At 47.6% G+C, this 14499-nt stretch overlaps 1 protein-coding gene across 11 annotated transcripts in view; it reads right to left on the reverse strand.

Annotated features, from left to right (window-relative positions):
- The window catches only part of LOC132893007 (ERC protein 2), a 684550-nt gene that overhangs the window by 519080 nt on the left and 150971 nt on the right, over positions 1-14499 (reverse strand). The window lies entirely within an intron of this gene.

Genomic DNA, 14499 nt, shown 5'->3' on the forward strand with positions numbered 1-14499 from the left:
AAGACCTCAAGCACCGCTTCTGCACGGCACCCATTCTGGTCCTCGCGGACACCTCCCAACCATTCATCGTGGAGATGGACGCCTCGAACAGTGGTGTCGGTGCGGTGCTCTCTCAATGTTTGGAAGGAAAGTTGCACCCCTGCGCATACTTCTCCCACCGCCTGAGCCCTGCGGAGTCCCGGTACGATGTTGGGGATCGAGAACTGCTTGCGGCAAAACTGGCCCTTGAGGAGTGGAGGCACTGGCTGGAAGGAGCACAACATCCATTCCTGGTTTGGATGGACCACAAGAACCTGGAGTACCTCCAACAAGCCAAGAGGCTGAACCCACGACAGGCTAGGTGGGCCTTGTTTTTCAGCCGGTTTAATTTCACCCTATCATACCGCCCGGGCTCTAAGAACACCAAACCGGATGTGCTCTCCAGGCTGTTCTCACCCAACAACAGGGAGAGTGAAGTTGGGCCTATTATCCCTGTATCCCGGATTGTGGCCCCTGTCCGCTGGGGTATTGAGGAGACAGTTCGACAAGCTCAATGCCAGGACCCTGGTCCTGGGACGGTGTCTTCCGAGTCTTTCGTCTCCCACAGGACATCGTCTCAGACCGGGGGCCCCAGTTCTCCTCCCGAGTGTGGCACGGGTTTTGCAAGCTCATCGGAGCCACTGCCAGCCTCTCCTCTGGGTTCCACCCCCAGTCCAATGGCCAGACGGAGAGGCTCAACCAGGACCTGGAAACCACCCTGTGAGGCCTGGTTATGGATAACCCAACATCGTGGAGCACCTGGCTGCCATGGGCAGAGTACGCCCACAACACCCTGCAGTCATCGGCCACCAAGCTGTCGCCGTTCCAGTGCCAATTCGGGTTCCAGCCACCCCTGTTCCCGGACCAGGAGGAGGACGCTGGGGTGCCCTCAGTCAATCAGTACGTGAGATGGTGTCACAAGACCTGGAGCAAGGTCAGGAGGACCCTCATCCAGACCTCCAGAACCAACCAGACAATTATATTTGGCAAAAAGGAGGAAAGGCTTAGGATTGCCACTGTTCTTGAAACTAAGGGGCTTAAAGCAAAGGATACTGTCAAAAACCTTGGTGTCCTTATTGACAGCGAACTTAACTTCAACAGTCATATGAAAGTGGTAAAAAAGTCTGCATTCTATCACCTAAAAAACATTTCTAAACTCAGGGGTCTCATGTCAAAACATGATCTAGAAAAACTTATTCATGCTTTCATCTCCAGTAGGGTTGATTACTGCAATAGCCTTTTCACAGGTCTTCCAAAAAAGACCATCAAAGAGCTTCAACTAATCCAAAATGCAGCAGCAAGGGTTCTTACAAGAACAAAAAGGGTAGTCCATATCACTCCAATCCTAAGGTCTCTGCACTGGCTCCCAGTGAGCTATAGAATTGACTTTAAAGCATTACTTCTTCTATTTAAAACATTAAATGGGATGGGACCCAGCTACCTACTGGATATGTTTCAATTATATGCACCAACTAGGTCTCTAAGATCACAAGAGAAAAACTTGCTAGTAATACCAGCTGTCAAAACGAAGTGTGGTGAAGCAGCCTTTAGTTGCTATGCTGCTAAGCTTTGGAACCAACTTCCAGATGATATTAAAAATGCTCTTACTGTTGTTAGTTTTAAATCTAGGCTCAAGACAAAGCTGTTTTCAGATGCTTTCACTTGATTAATTTTTACCTAAAGTGTAATTAATTTCCTTTAACATAATTTCTTTTAATTTTGATTTTAATGATTTTACTTTCTTTATTTTAATTTCTTTTTAATCTTGGATTTTAATGATTTTACTTTTACTTTAATTCTTTGTTACTGTTCTTATGCTTTTATTTTTTGTGAAGCACATTGAATTGCCTGTGTGTATGAAATGCGCTATACAAATAAACTTGCCTTGCCTCATCCAGACCTCCAGAACCAACCAGACTCAGGCCAACCGCCATAGAAGGCCTGCCCACATTTTCCGCCCTGGGCAGTGGGTTTGGCTGTCCGCCAAGGACCTTCCGCTATGGGTGGAGAACCGCAAGCTTGCTCCTCGCTACATTGGCCCCTTCAAAGTTGTGCACAGGGTGAACCCTGTCTCCTACCAGCTCCAGTTACCACGAACGCTAAGAATCAACCCCACATTCCATGTTTCCCTGTTGCGGCCCGTATTGTCGTCCACATATGCCCCTGCCCCTAGGAATCCCCCACCCCCTCGCATCTTCCAGGGTCAGACTGTGTTCACTGTGCATCGCCTGCTTGACTCCCGCCGGGTCCGCGTTGGGCTCCAATATTTAGTGGACTGGAAGGGCTATGGTCCTGAGGAGCGCTGCTGGGTCCCAGCTGGGGACATACTTGATAAGGAACTTTGTCGGGATTTCCATTCAGCCCATCCGGATCGCCCTGGGAACGTCAGGAGACACTCCTGGGGGGGGGGGGGGGGTCCCTGTTAGGACTGGGACTGTTTTGGCCTCTAGAGGCTGCTGTTATTTCCTTTTCTTGTCATGTTTGTTTTGGCCTCTAGAGGCCGCCACTGTTCCTGTGTTTTGTGTTTGTCTTTATTGCCTGTTTTGTCTTCATTGGTGTCACCTGTGTTCAATTTATTTTGTGTATAAATACTCCTCTGTTTGTCCCCTAGTCACGGAGTCTTTATGCTATGCTGTTAGTGCTAGTTCCCTCTGTCCCATGTACCTTGCCTGTGTCTTTGTATTCTTGGTTTTTGCTTCTTTCTTTTGGACTTTGTGGATTTTGTTTTGACCTTTGGATCTTCTGAGCGTTTGAGTTTTTGCCTCTTCTTTTTTTATTTGGATTTTGGACTTTGAACCTTGGGATATTTTATTTTTGTTTATCTTCTGAGCTTTGGATTATTCTTTTTGTTTTTTCCCTTGGATTGTACATATTGTAAATAAACTGTTTTTGATACTCTACTTTCGCCTCACGCCTCTGCACTTGAGTCATCCCCCTGGTGGCCTAGTGGGGGTTTGCTGGATTATCACACCAGCGACCTGGGCTTGAATCCCGACAAAACCCTAACAGTATTGTTTAAAATTGAATATGATCTTGATTTCTGTGTGTATTCAAGGTCTGAAAACACTATCTTTTTTGGTATTTTGACCAGTTCTCATTTTCTGCAATTAAATGCTCTAAGTAACAATATTTTATATGGAATTTGGGGGAAATATTATCAGTAGTTTTTGGAATAAAACAAAAATGCTCATGTTCCTAAAATACATACCTATAAATCATAAAACCAGAGGAACTGGTAATTTTGTAGTGGTCTCTTAATTTTTTCCAGAGCTGTCAACGCCCTGTAGGTCAATTGGCCTCTTAGGCCCCGTCCACACGGCAACGGATTCAGGTGAATCCGATAAAATTATTTATCGTTTCGGTCTGGCGTCCACACGGCACCGGCGTTTTGGGTGCCCCAAAATGAAATCTTTTGAGAACAGGTTCCAGAGTGGAAAGACCTGGCAATGGCGCCATTGCGAAGTCGTCTGGATGAGTAGAACAGATTTGTTTACGATGACGTCACAACCACATGTGCTTCATGCCGGGTAGAAGTGTAACGAACTCGATGCGATTTGTCAACAAATCCTATAACTTGGTTCATGAAAGGCGCTTACAAAATATTTTCACTGTGAATATTTATTGTGTAATGGTGCAAAGTGAGAGAGAGAGAGAGAGAATAGCCCTTAGGGCAGAGTCAATCCCGCCAGCAAAAATAGGGAAAAAAAGGAGCGATCTCACCTCTTCAGATGTTGGTTTAAGTCCTACAATACATTCCTCAAAAAGGGTGTAGAAGAACAAATTAATCCATCAACGTGTAGCATTCAATTTATTCCAGACCATTAAAGACGCCGCCTTCCACGTAGAATCATACGTCATCCTCACCGCCATATAAGATGGGTCAAAGCGGAGAATAAAGATGCCTCATTCATGTGCTGCGTTTAACTGTACCAACAGGTTTACCGTCCAAACGAGATCACATGGGATTACCTTTCACAGGTGAGACTGGAAAAATACTTTTCATTGTATTTGGTCATTATAACGTAATTTTACGAACAGATTTTTCTGACTTTGTAGCTAATATGAAGTATCGCGCATAATAGTTTATGCGCATGCGTTCTTACTACTTCTATTGTTCTGGTGTCTCCGAAGGGACCGTCTTACAGCGCCCCTAGAGGTGTGGCATGTGTATTGCATCGTTTTCAGCAAGCGTTGCATTGCCATATGGACCTGATGTTTTACTGATCGTTGCCCATGTGGACGCGATATTTTTTTAAATAACATCTCGTTGCCGTTGTCGTGTGGATGTAGCCTTAGGCCAAGTTTACATTAGATCGTATCTGTCTCATTTTCTTCGCGGATGCACTGTCCGTTTACATTAAACCACCTGGAAACACCGGGAAACGGGAATCCGCCAGGGTCCACGTATTCAATCCAGATCGTGTCAGCTCCGGTGCTGTGCAAACATTGAGAATACGCGGATACGCTGTGCTGAGCTCTAGCTGGCGTCGTCATTGGACAACGTCACTGTGACATCCACCTTCCTGATTCGCTGGCGTTGGTCATGTGACGCGACTGCTGAAAAACGGCGCGGACTTCCGCCTTGTATCACCTTTCATTAAAGAGTATAAAAGTATGAAAATACTGCAAATACTGATGCAAATACTGCCCATTGTGTAGTTATGATTGTCTTTAGGCTTGCCATCCTTCCACTTGCAAGTGGTAAGTGATATGCGCTGGGATCACACACACAGCGGCTCAGTCCCGAATCACTGCTTGTGCACTACACTCGCGCGCTCTGTGAGCTGCGCAAGGCCGGAGTGCGCACCCTCCAGAGGGCAGTCGCTGTTCAGGGCGGAGTGATTTGGAGCGCAGGATGCCTGCGGAGCCAAGCGTATCCATGTATTGGTGTTGCTGTGTGCACGCAAATCGTGTATTGGTGTTGCTGTGTGCACACTAATTGTTTTAAAAACATTAATCTGATGATCCGCTGATATGGTCTAATGTAAACCCCACCTTAGTTGCCAGCCTCTGATGAGGCTGTCTGCGTCTATCATAACCACACTTCATTAACTGCCAGCTTGCTAGGCCTGTCACAGCTTTCCCAGACAAACAACCATTCAGAAACACATTCACACCTAAGGGCAATTTAGAGTGGCCAGTTAACCTAACTGCATGTCTTTCGACTGTGGTGGAAACCCAGAATACCCGGAAGAAAACCCACACAGACACAAGGACAACATCCATCCATTCCTCCATTATCCTTAACCGCTTATCCTGCGCAGGGTTGCAGGCAAGCTGTAGCCTATCTCAGCTGACTATGGGCGAGAGGCAGGGTACACCCTGGACAAGAGGCCAGATCATCGCGGGGCTGACACATAGACAAACAATGATTCACACTCCTATTCACACCTACAGTCAATTTAGAGCCACCAATTAGCCTAACCTGCATGTCTTTGGACTGTGGGGGAAACCCAGAACACCTGGAGGAAAACTCATGCAGACACAAGGAGAACATGCAAACTATATATATAGTAAAACCCCGATTCCAAAAAAGTTGGGACAAAGTACAAATTGTAAATAAAAACGGAATGCAATGATGTGGAAGTTTCAAAATTCCATATTTTATTCAGAATAGAACATAGATGACATATCAAACGTTTAAACTGAGAAAATGTATCATTTAAAGAGAAAAATTAGGTGATTTCAAATTTCATGACAACAACACATCTCAAAAAAGTTGGGACAAGGTCATGTTTACCATTGTGAGACATCCCCTTTTCTCTTTACAACAGTCTGTAAACGTCTGGGGACTGAGGAGACAAGCTGCTCAAGTTTAGGGACAGGAATGTGTAGGACTCCCTATGTGTGGGTGGAGCACAGAGGACGGCAGGACAGAGATCAGGTTTATAATTTGGCTTTATTGCCACACTTTTCAGTCTAACAATAATCACTCGCACAGACACACACACAACCGGCGTCTGGTTCAGGGCTGAGCTCCTTCTGCTCTCGCTCTCCCTCCTCATATAGGGCGCGGTCACTGGGAAGACACACAAACACAGGTTAATTGGTCTCAGGTGTAGTGGTTCTGCCACTTACCTTCCCTGACTCCGCCCTCCTGTCACAGACCGGCGCTTGACCACGCCCCCGCTGCCACATACCCCCACCGCCCGACTCAGGCCGGGTGGCCATCCGGCCTGCAGCCGACTCCACCCCCCCCTCCTTGACGGGAGAGGAAGTCCGCCACGACCATCTGCGTCCCCGGCCTGTGGACCACCTTGAAATTAAAGGGTTGGAGCACCAGATACCAACGGGTGATCCGCACGTTGGCATCTTTCATGCGGTGGAGCCACTGGAGGGGCGCGTGGTCCGAACAGAGGGTGAAAGGGCGCCCCAGCAGGTAGTACCGGAGGGCAAGAACCGCCCACTTGATGGCCAAACACTCTTTCTCTATTGTGCTGTAGTGCCCCTCACGCACTGACAGCTTCCTGCTGATATACAGGACCGGGCGGTCCTCCCCCTCCACCTCCTGGGACAAAACCGCCCCCAGCCCTCTGTCCGACGCATCGGTCTGCAACATAAAAGGGAGAGAAAAGTCAGGGGAGTGTAAAAGTGGCCCCCCACACAGTGCAGCCTTTACCTCTGAGAAAGCCCGCTGGCATTGCTCCGTCCACTGGACCGGATCAGGTGCCCCCTTTTTAGTGAGATCAGTCAGCGGGCTGGTGACGTCCGAATAATTAGGTATAAACCTACGATAATAGCCAGCCAGCCCCAGGAACTGTCTCACCCCCTTTTTGGTCTCGGGCAGGCCGCAATTGCTGCCGTCTTATTAATTTGGGGATGCACCTGCCTGTTGCCCAAGTGGAAGCCCAGATACCGTACTTCCACCCGCCCAATCGCACACTTCTTTGGGTTGGCTGTGAGCCCCGCTCACCTCAGCGACCTAAGGACAGGCCTCAGATGTTCGAGGTGCCGCTGCCAGTCATTACTATAGATGATGAGGTCATCTAAATACGCGGCCGCATAAATGGCGTGAGGGCGGAGGACTCTGTCCATCAGCCGCTGAAACGTAGCGGGCGCCCCAAACAGCCCAAACGGAAGGGTGATGAATTGGTGTAAACCAAACGGTGTGGAAAAGGCCATTTTTTCTCGGGATAGTGGAGTCAAGGGGATCTGCCAATATCCCTTCGTCAAATCCAGTGTCGAATAAAAGCGAGCAGTGCCGAGTCGGTCGAGCAACTCATCAATACGAGGCATTGGGTACGCGTCGAATTTAGACACCGCATTGACTTTTCTATAGTCCACACAGAACGGGACCGACCCGTCGGCCTTGGGTACCAAGACCACCGGGCTGCTCCAGTCACTGTGGGACTCCTCGACGATGCCCATTTCGAGCATGGTCTGAAGTTCTTCCCGAACCACCTTTTTTTTGTGTTTGGGTAGCCTGTAAGGGCGGCTACGCACTACCACCCCCGGGGGCATCTCTATGTGGTGCTCTATGAGGTTAGTGCGACTGGGCAGGGGTGAGAACACATCCGAAAACTCGGTCTGCAACTGGGCGACCTCCGTGAGTTGGGTCGGGGAGAGGTGGTCTCCACAGGGGACCGGAGAGGTACGTGATGCCAATGTCCCTTTTTGAACCTCCGGCCCCAGCTCCGCCTTCTCCGGAACCACCGACACCAACGCCACGGGGACCTCCTCGTTTCAGAATTTAAGCAGATTGAGGTGGTAAATCTGTAGCGCCCCACCCCTGTCTGTTCGCCTCACCTCATAGTCGACGTCCCCGACTCGCCATGTGACCTCAAAGGGTCCTTGCCACTTGGCGATCAATTTGGAGCTCGACGTGGGCAACAGTACGAGTACTTTATCTCCCTGTGTGAACTCTCTAAGGCGCGTACCCTTGTTGTACAGGCGGGCTTGCCGTTCCTGGGCCTGCCGCAAATTCTCCTGAGTTAGGTGGGTGAGCGTGTGGAGTTTTGCGCGCAGGTCCATAACGTACTGAATTTCGTTCTTACTTTGTGAAGGTCCCTCCTCCCAATTTTCCCGCAGCACGTCCAGGATGCCGCGTGGCTTATGCCCATATAATAATTCGAATGGGGAGAACCCCGTGGAGGCTTGGGGGACCTCTTGCACTGAGAACAGCAAGGGTTCGAGCCACTTATCCCAATTACGTGCGTCCTCACTTACGAATTTCTTAATATTTTTGAGGGTGCGGTTGAACCGTTTCAGTAAACCATCCGTTTGTGGGTGATATACGCTGGTGCGGATCGGCTTAATCCCCAATAACCCATACAGTTCGCGCAGTGTTCGTGACAAACGTAGTGCCTTGATCAGTCAGAATCTCTTTCGGGATTCCAACTCGGGAGATGACGCGGAAGAGTGCCTCTGCAATACTGCGTGCTGAGATATTGCGCAGAGGCACTGCTTCCGGGTATCGCGTTGCATAGTCCACCAGAACTAATATAAAGCGGTACCCTCGTGCTGACCGATCTAATAGCCCGACGAGATCCATCCCAATTCTCTCAAACGGGGTCTCGATTAACGGTAGAGGGCGCAAAGGCGCTTTTGGAATGGCCGCTGGATTTACTAACTGGCATTCGCGGCATGCCGTACACCACCTACGGACATCGCCGTGAATCCCCGGCCAATCAGTCCCCAAAATTAAAGAGTGGGTAAGACGAGGATTAACCGCCGCCTTCACTATAAATTTTTCCCCTCTGAAAATAATGTGGACCGACACCAAAGGGTAGCGGTGAACATCCCCGTGCACACACAACACCTTCACCCCTTGTGCTCCCCCCAATGCCTCATTTTGAACCAGGCTTTGGCGAATTGAGGTCTGATTACAACCAGAATCCACCAACGCCTGATATGTAGCCCCTTGGATACTCACCGGTATGCGATACGCTCCGGCCCGATCGAGGGCGGCCTCTGGCGCGTCGGGGATCCGAACCACCGCGCCCACTTCCATTGCGGTGCACTGCTGTTGAAGGTGGCCCGGTTCCCTGCAGCACCAGCAAACCGGCCCGGGCTTTCCCTCTGCACCGGTGATCTGGGGCTCACTCACCTGAGGTGGGGGAGAGACAGACACAGAAGGGAGAAACGGGAGGGCACCGCGGGTGCGGCGGGCCGGCTGGGGTGGTGCCGGCCCCCGCCTCCACGGTGGGGGAATGGGGCGAGGACGGGACACAGGAGGAGGGGGAGAGAGAGAGAGAGAAGAGGAGAGAAGAGAAGATGTCATCTGCTGTCCTGCCGCCGGGACAGCCGCCAGATGATCCCCTGCCAGCTCGACTGCCTGATCCAGCGACGCCGGGCGGTGGAACTGGACCCACTCCGTGGTTCCTGCTGGTAAGCGGGCGATGAACTGTTCCAGTACCACCTGGTCGACGATTCCCTCGGCGTCGCAATCGTTGGCCCTCAGCCACTGCCAGCAGGCGTCCCGGAGCTGCTTGCCGAACGCGAACAGCCGGCCGACTTCCTCCAATTGCAGTGCGCGGAAGCGCTGGCGCTGTTGTTCCGGTGTGCGCCCCACGCGCTGGAGGACGGCCAGGCGGACGTCCGCGTAGGCCAGCCGGCGGTCGGCGCGGAGCTGTAGCGCGGCCAGCTGTGCCTCTCCCGTGAGCAGGGGAAGGAGGTGCGCCGCGCGCTGCTCCATCGGCCACCCCGAGGCTTCGGCGACCTGTTCAAACAACGTGAGGAACGCCTCGGGTTGTCCTGCGGGCCCATCTTGGTGACAGTGAGGGGAGACAGGCCCGCGGCCAGAGCGCTGGTGGGCCCCGCCGACGCGAGGAGATGCCGGAATGCCTTGCGATCTTCCTGCTGGGCCAGCACCAGGGCTTCGAAGCGCCACTCTTGTTCCTTTCGGAGTGTGACGAGTGCCTGGTGCCGGCTTTGCTGAGCCGTGGCGAGGGCGTGGACCAGGTCGGCGAACAGGGAGGACTCCATGGGGCTGCTAGGTTGGTGCTCCACTGTCCCGGGTTTCGGCACCACTGTAGGACTCCCTATGTGTGGGTGGAGCACAGAGGACGGCAGGACAGAGATCAGGTTTATAATTTGGCTTTATTGCCACACTTTTCAGTCTAACAATAATCACTCGCACAGACACACACACAACCGGCGTCTGGTTCAGGGCTGAGCTCCTTCTGCTCTCGCTTTCCCTCCTCATATAGGGCGCGGTCACTGGGAAGACACACAAACACAGGTTAATTGCTCTCAGGTGTAGTGATTCTGCCACTTACCTTCCCTGACTCCGCCCTCCTGTCACAGACCGGCGCTTGACCACGCCCCCACTGCCACAGAATGTTAACCCATTCTTGTCTAATGTAGGATTCTAGTTGCTCAACTGTCTTAGGACTTTTTTGTCGTATCTTCCGTTTTATGATGCGCCAAATGTTTTCTATGGGTGAAAGATCCGGACTGCAGGCTGGCCAGTTCAGTACCCGGACCCGTCTTCTACGCAGCCATGATGCTATAATTGATGCAGTATGTGGTTTGGCATTGTCATGTTGGAAAATGCAAGGTCTTCCCTGAAAGAGACGTCGTCTGAATGGTAGCATATGTTGCTCTAGAACCTGGATATACCTTTCAGCATCGATGGTGTCTTTCCAGATGTATAAGCTGCCCATGCCACACGCACTAATGCAACCCCATACCATCAGAGATGCAGGTTTCTGAACTGAGTGCTGATAACAACTTGGGTCGTCCTTCTCCTCCTTAGTCCGAATGACACGGCGTCCCTGATTTCCATAAAGAACTTCAAATTTTGATTTGTCTGACCACAGAACAGTTTTCCACTTTACCACAGTCCATTTTAAATGAGGCTTGGCCCAGAGAAGACGTCTGCGCTTCTGGATCATGTTTAGATACGGCTTCTTCTTTGAACTATAGAGTTTTAGCTGGCAACGGCGGATGGCACGGTGAATTGTGTTCACAGATAATGTTCTCTGGAAATATTCCTGAGCCCATTTTGTGATTTCCAATACAGAAGCATGCCTGTATGTAATGCAGTGCCGTCTAAGGGCCCAAAGATCACGGGCACCCAGTATGGTTTTCCGGCCTTGACCCTTACGCACAGAGATTCTTCTAGATTCTCTGAATCTTTTGATGATATTATGCACTGTAGATGATGATATCTTCAAACTCTTTGCAATTTTACACTGTCGAACTCCTTTCTGATATTGCTCCACTATTTGTCGGTGCAGAATTAGGGGGATTGGTGATCCTCTTCCCATCTTTACTTCTGAGAGCCGCTGCCACTCCAAGATGCTCTTTTTATACCCAGTCATGTTAATGACCTATTGCCAATTGACCTAAATGAGTTGAAATTTGGTCCTCCAGCTGTTCCTTTTTTGTACCTTTAACTTTTCCAGCCTCTTATTGCCCCTGTCCCAACTTTTTTGAGATGTGTTGCTGTCATGAAATTTCAAATGAGCCAATATTTGGCATGACATTTCAAAATGTCTCACTTTCGACATTTGATATGTTGTCTGTGTTCTATTGTGAATACAATATCATTTTTTGAGATTTGTAAATTATTGCATTCTGTTTTTATTTACGATTTGTACTTTGTCCTAACTTTTTTGGAATCGGGGTTATGTATATATATATGTGTGTGTGTGTGTGTGTGTGTGTGTGTGTGTAGACACATACACACCCTAGTGCATCTCAAACAATTAGAATATCATGAAAAAGTTAAATATTTTCCATCAGTTATTTAACAAAGTGAAAATTTAATATATTCTAGATTCATTACACATAAACTAAAATGTTTCAAGCATTTTCCTACTTTAAATTTTGATAATTATGGGCTACAATGCAAAAAAAAATCTCAAAATATTAGAATATTTTATTTTGAGTTTAAGTAAAACAGTATAAATACCATGTATCTCTCGATCTAGTTCAGTACATATAACCACTATACCGCCGTGCTGCCCTAATATCATGGGCGATTGCTCTAAGACAACGAGGGAGGCTCAGCCTCCTCTAAAAATGATGAACATCGTGTAGGATGAATTGTGCTAGGCTTATGTTATAGCCGACCTTATAACATTGCTATTTCAGATCCAGAATCATAGAAATATATGTGCTCAACCCACTACAGTGCGAAATCATTCCGTTATAACTTTTCCCAGTTCGCCTAATGTGTGCGTGAGTTTTTCCCCCTCATGACAGCGCGATGCAGCCCAGCCTCCGTGGATTGGGAGCTATGTGCTTGTCAATCTCAAAATGCAAGACAATTATTGGATAAATACTGCGAACATGCCCGCCCACGGAGTCTCACGGACTCCCAGCCTCAATGGACTTCAACGGCATTTGGGAGCTATGCACTTTTCAATCTCAAAATGCAAGACGGTTATTGGACAAATACTGCGAAAATGCCTGCCCACGGACTCCGAGCCTCACATGGGAGGGACATGGCAGTTTCCACGAGGAGACTGGTGATTGGTGAAAGCGGCCGGATATTTTCTTTGATTGACAGCTCGTTTCAACTATAGACAGGCAGCGGTACAGTGTTGCCAGATTGGGCGGTTTTAAGTGCATTTTGGCGGGTTTTGAACATATTTTGGGCTGGATAACGTCAGCAGTATCTGGCAACATCAGTTCAGTCCCATGCGGATTCACAAGTGCTGTGTTGTATTGTAAGAGATCAGCTTACATTTCGATTTCATTCATTACATACGGTTTCTACCAGCTTTTTTAGTTTGTATATATTTTCATTGTAAATAAAGTGTAAATATAGTGTTGTCAAGTTTGCTATCTTTGTTCCAGAAATTTCATTTATTTGAGTGACTGAACTTGAACTTGAGGGGGCTAGTCAGCTAGCAAGAAAGCTGCACACGGATGCCAAGCATTGCTGATTTAATTTTGGCGAAGCCATTTGCCAGTCTTCCTTTCGAGGAAAAAATTTAAATTAAAGAGCAGGGTAGACCAACACCTCAAATTGACTTGGTGAAAAAGGTAGGGAATAATACTCGTTCCTTTCAGCTCTCCTGGTACGAGAAAGTGAATTGGCTAACAGCAAGTGACCCACATCAACAACAGTAAATAGGCTACTTTAGTAATATGTCATGGATGGACCAAAAATATAGAATCTATTTAAAATGTTTATGCTGAGTATATTATATTGGAATATATGTTTTTCTGGATATGAATTAAAGACCGCTACAATTTGGAAAGCATTTTTAAACAAAAACACAGCCGAGGTCAATTTTTAAACAACATGCCACAATTTTAAAATATAAGATATTAAAATATACCCCCCCTCCCAACACCACCATCATGTATATTGGACAGTAGGCTAATGGGCCAAAAGAACCTGTTATTTCACAGTTTGTGATCCTGCCAACAATCAGCCAGATCAGAGGCAAGAGTATGGGCAAAATTGATGTGTTTTTTCTTTTAAAATCTGGAAATATCGTAACCAACCAGCCTCCCCTGTTTGAAAGACTACCAGCCGCCACTGCCTTATATATATATATATATATATATATATATATATATATATATATATATATATAACATGGATGTTTTTGCTTGCTAGCAATTAATAATTAATGTTCCTAAATCCACCCTTATCAATGCTTTAAAAATATAATACTGTAATAATAGTAATACAAAATATTAAGATTAAAAAACAAGATAAAAAGTTACCAAAAAAAGATGTTCTGCTCACAACTTCATCACCAGCTTCTTTCTTTCTCTGCATAGCATGTCAAAAGTGTGCATTTCAGATTGGTGTCAGAAGTCCATATGATAGCTTGTGAAAAATTATGGCACCACAAGTTGGTCTTCATCAAAAGGCTATTGTAAACAGACACATAGAGGCTATAGAGAGGTAATTGGGCTTGCAGAAAACAATCTGAAACTCAACCTGCCACTCTTATCTGCTCCTGAACCTTTGATTCCTACAATTTATCAGAGACTTGGCCCTGAGTGCTGAAAGCAGTGTACCCATGGTGGATGGGACAGATGGAGTGTCAAGTGTGATGGGTATGCATAAATGAGATTGTCAGGATGTTCCAAGTATGACACAGAAAGGAAGACAAAAAGCTGTACAAGAACGTCTCAGTGCATGCATTGGATTTTTAAGACTAAAAAAGCAGAGTAAGGTTAATGCCTTAATGAGAAATTTTAAGTGGTTTTCCTTCCCCCCCCCCATCCGATCTACAAGTTTCACTGCAAGAAATATCTTTTCAGACCAAAGATAACATAAATAGCAAAAATAAATCAAGAAGATCAACTTTAATTGAATGCAAGAATAAAAATCCTCATAAAAAGTGTCCCTTCAAGGTATTGTGACAATTATGGAAACCCTAGTGCTTTATAAATAAACTATGAACACTTTCAGGCTAGAGTAATTTAATCTTTTATTCCAGAAGGGCTGATTCTCAAGTCTCAAAGGTCACCACCGAAGAAGCTCAGTCATCTGATACTGCTGGTGAAAGCCAACACCAATCCTACAAAGGCCATCTATGTGTTCATCCCGGAGACAAGCCACTGATC

The sequence above is a fragment of the Neoarius graeffei genome, chromosome 10 (genome assembly GCF_027579695.1).
Source record: "Neoarius graeffei isolate fNeoGra1 chromosome 10, fNeoGra1.pri, whole genome shotgun sequence".
In the NCBI taxonomy this organism is placed as follows: Eukaryota; Metazoa; Chordata; class Actinopteri; order Siluriformes; family Ariidae; genus Neoarius; species Neoarius graeffei.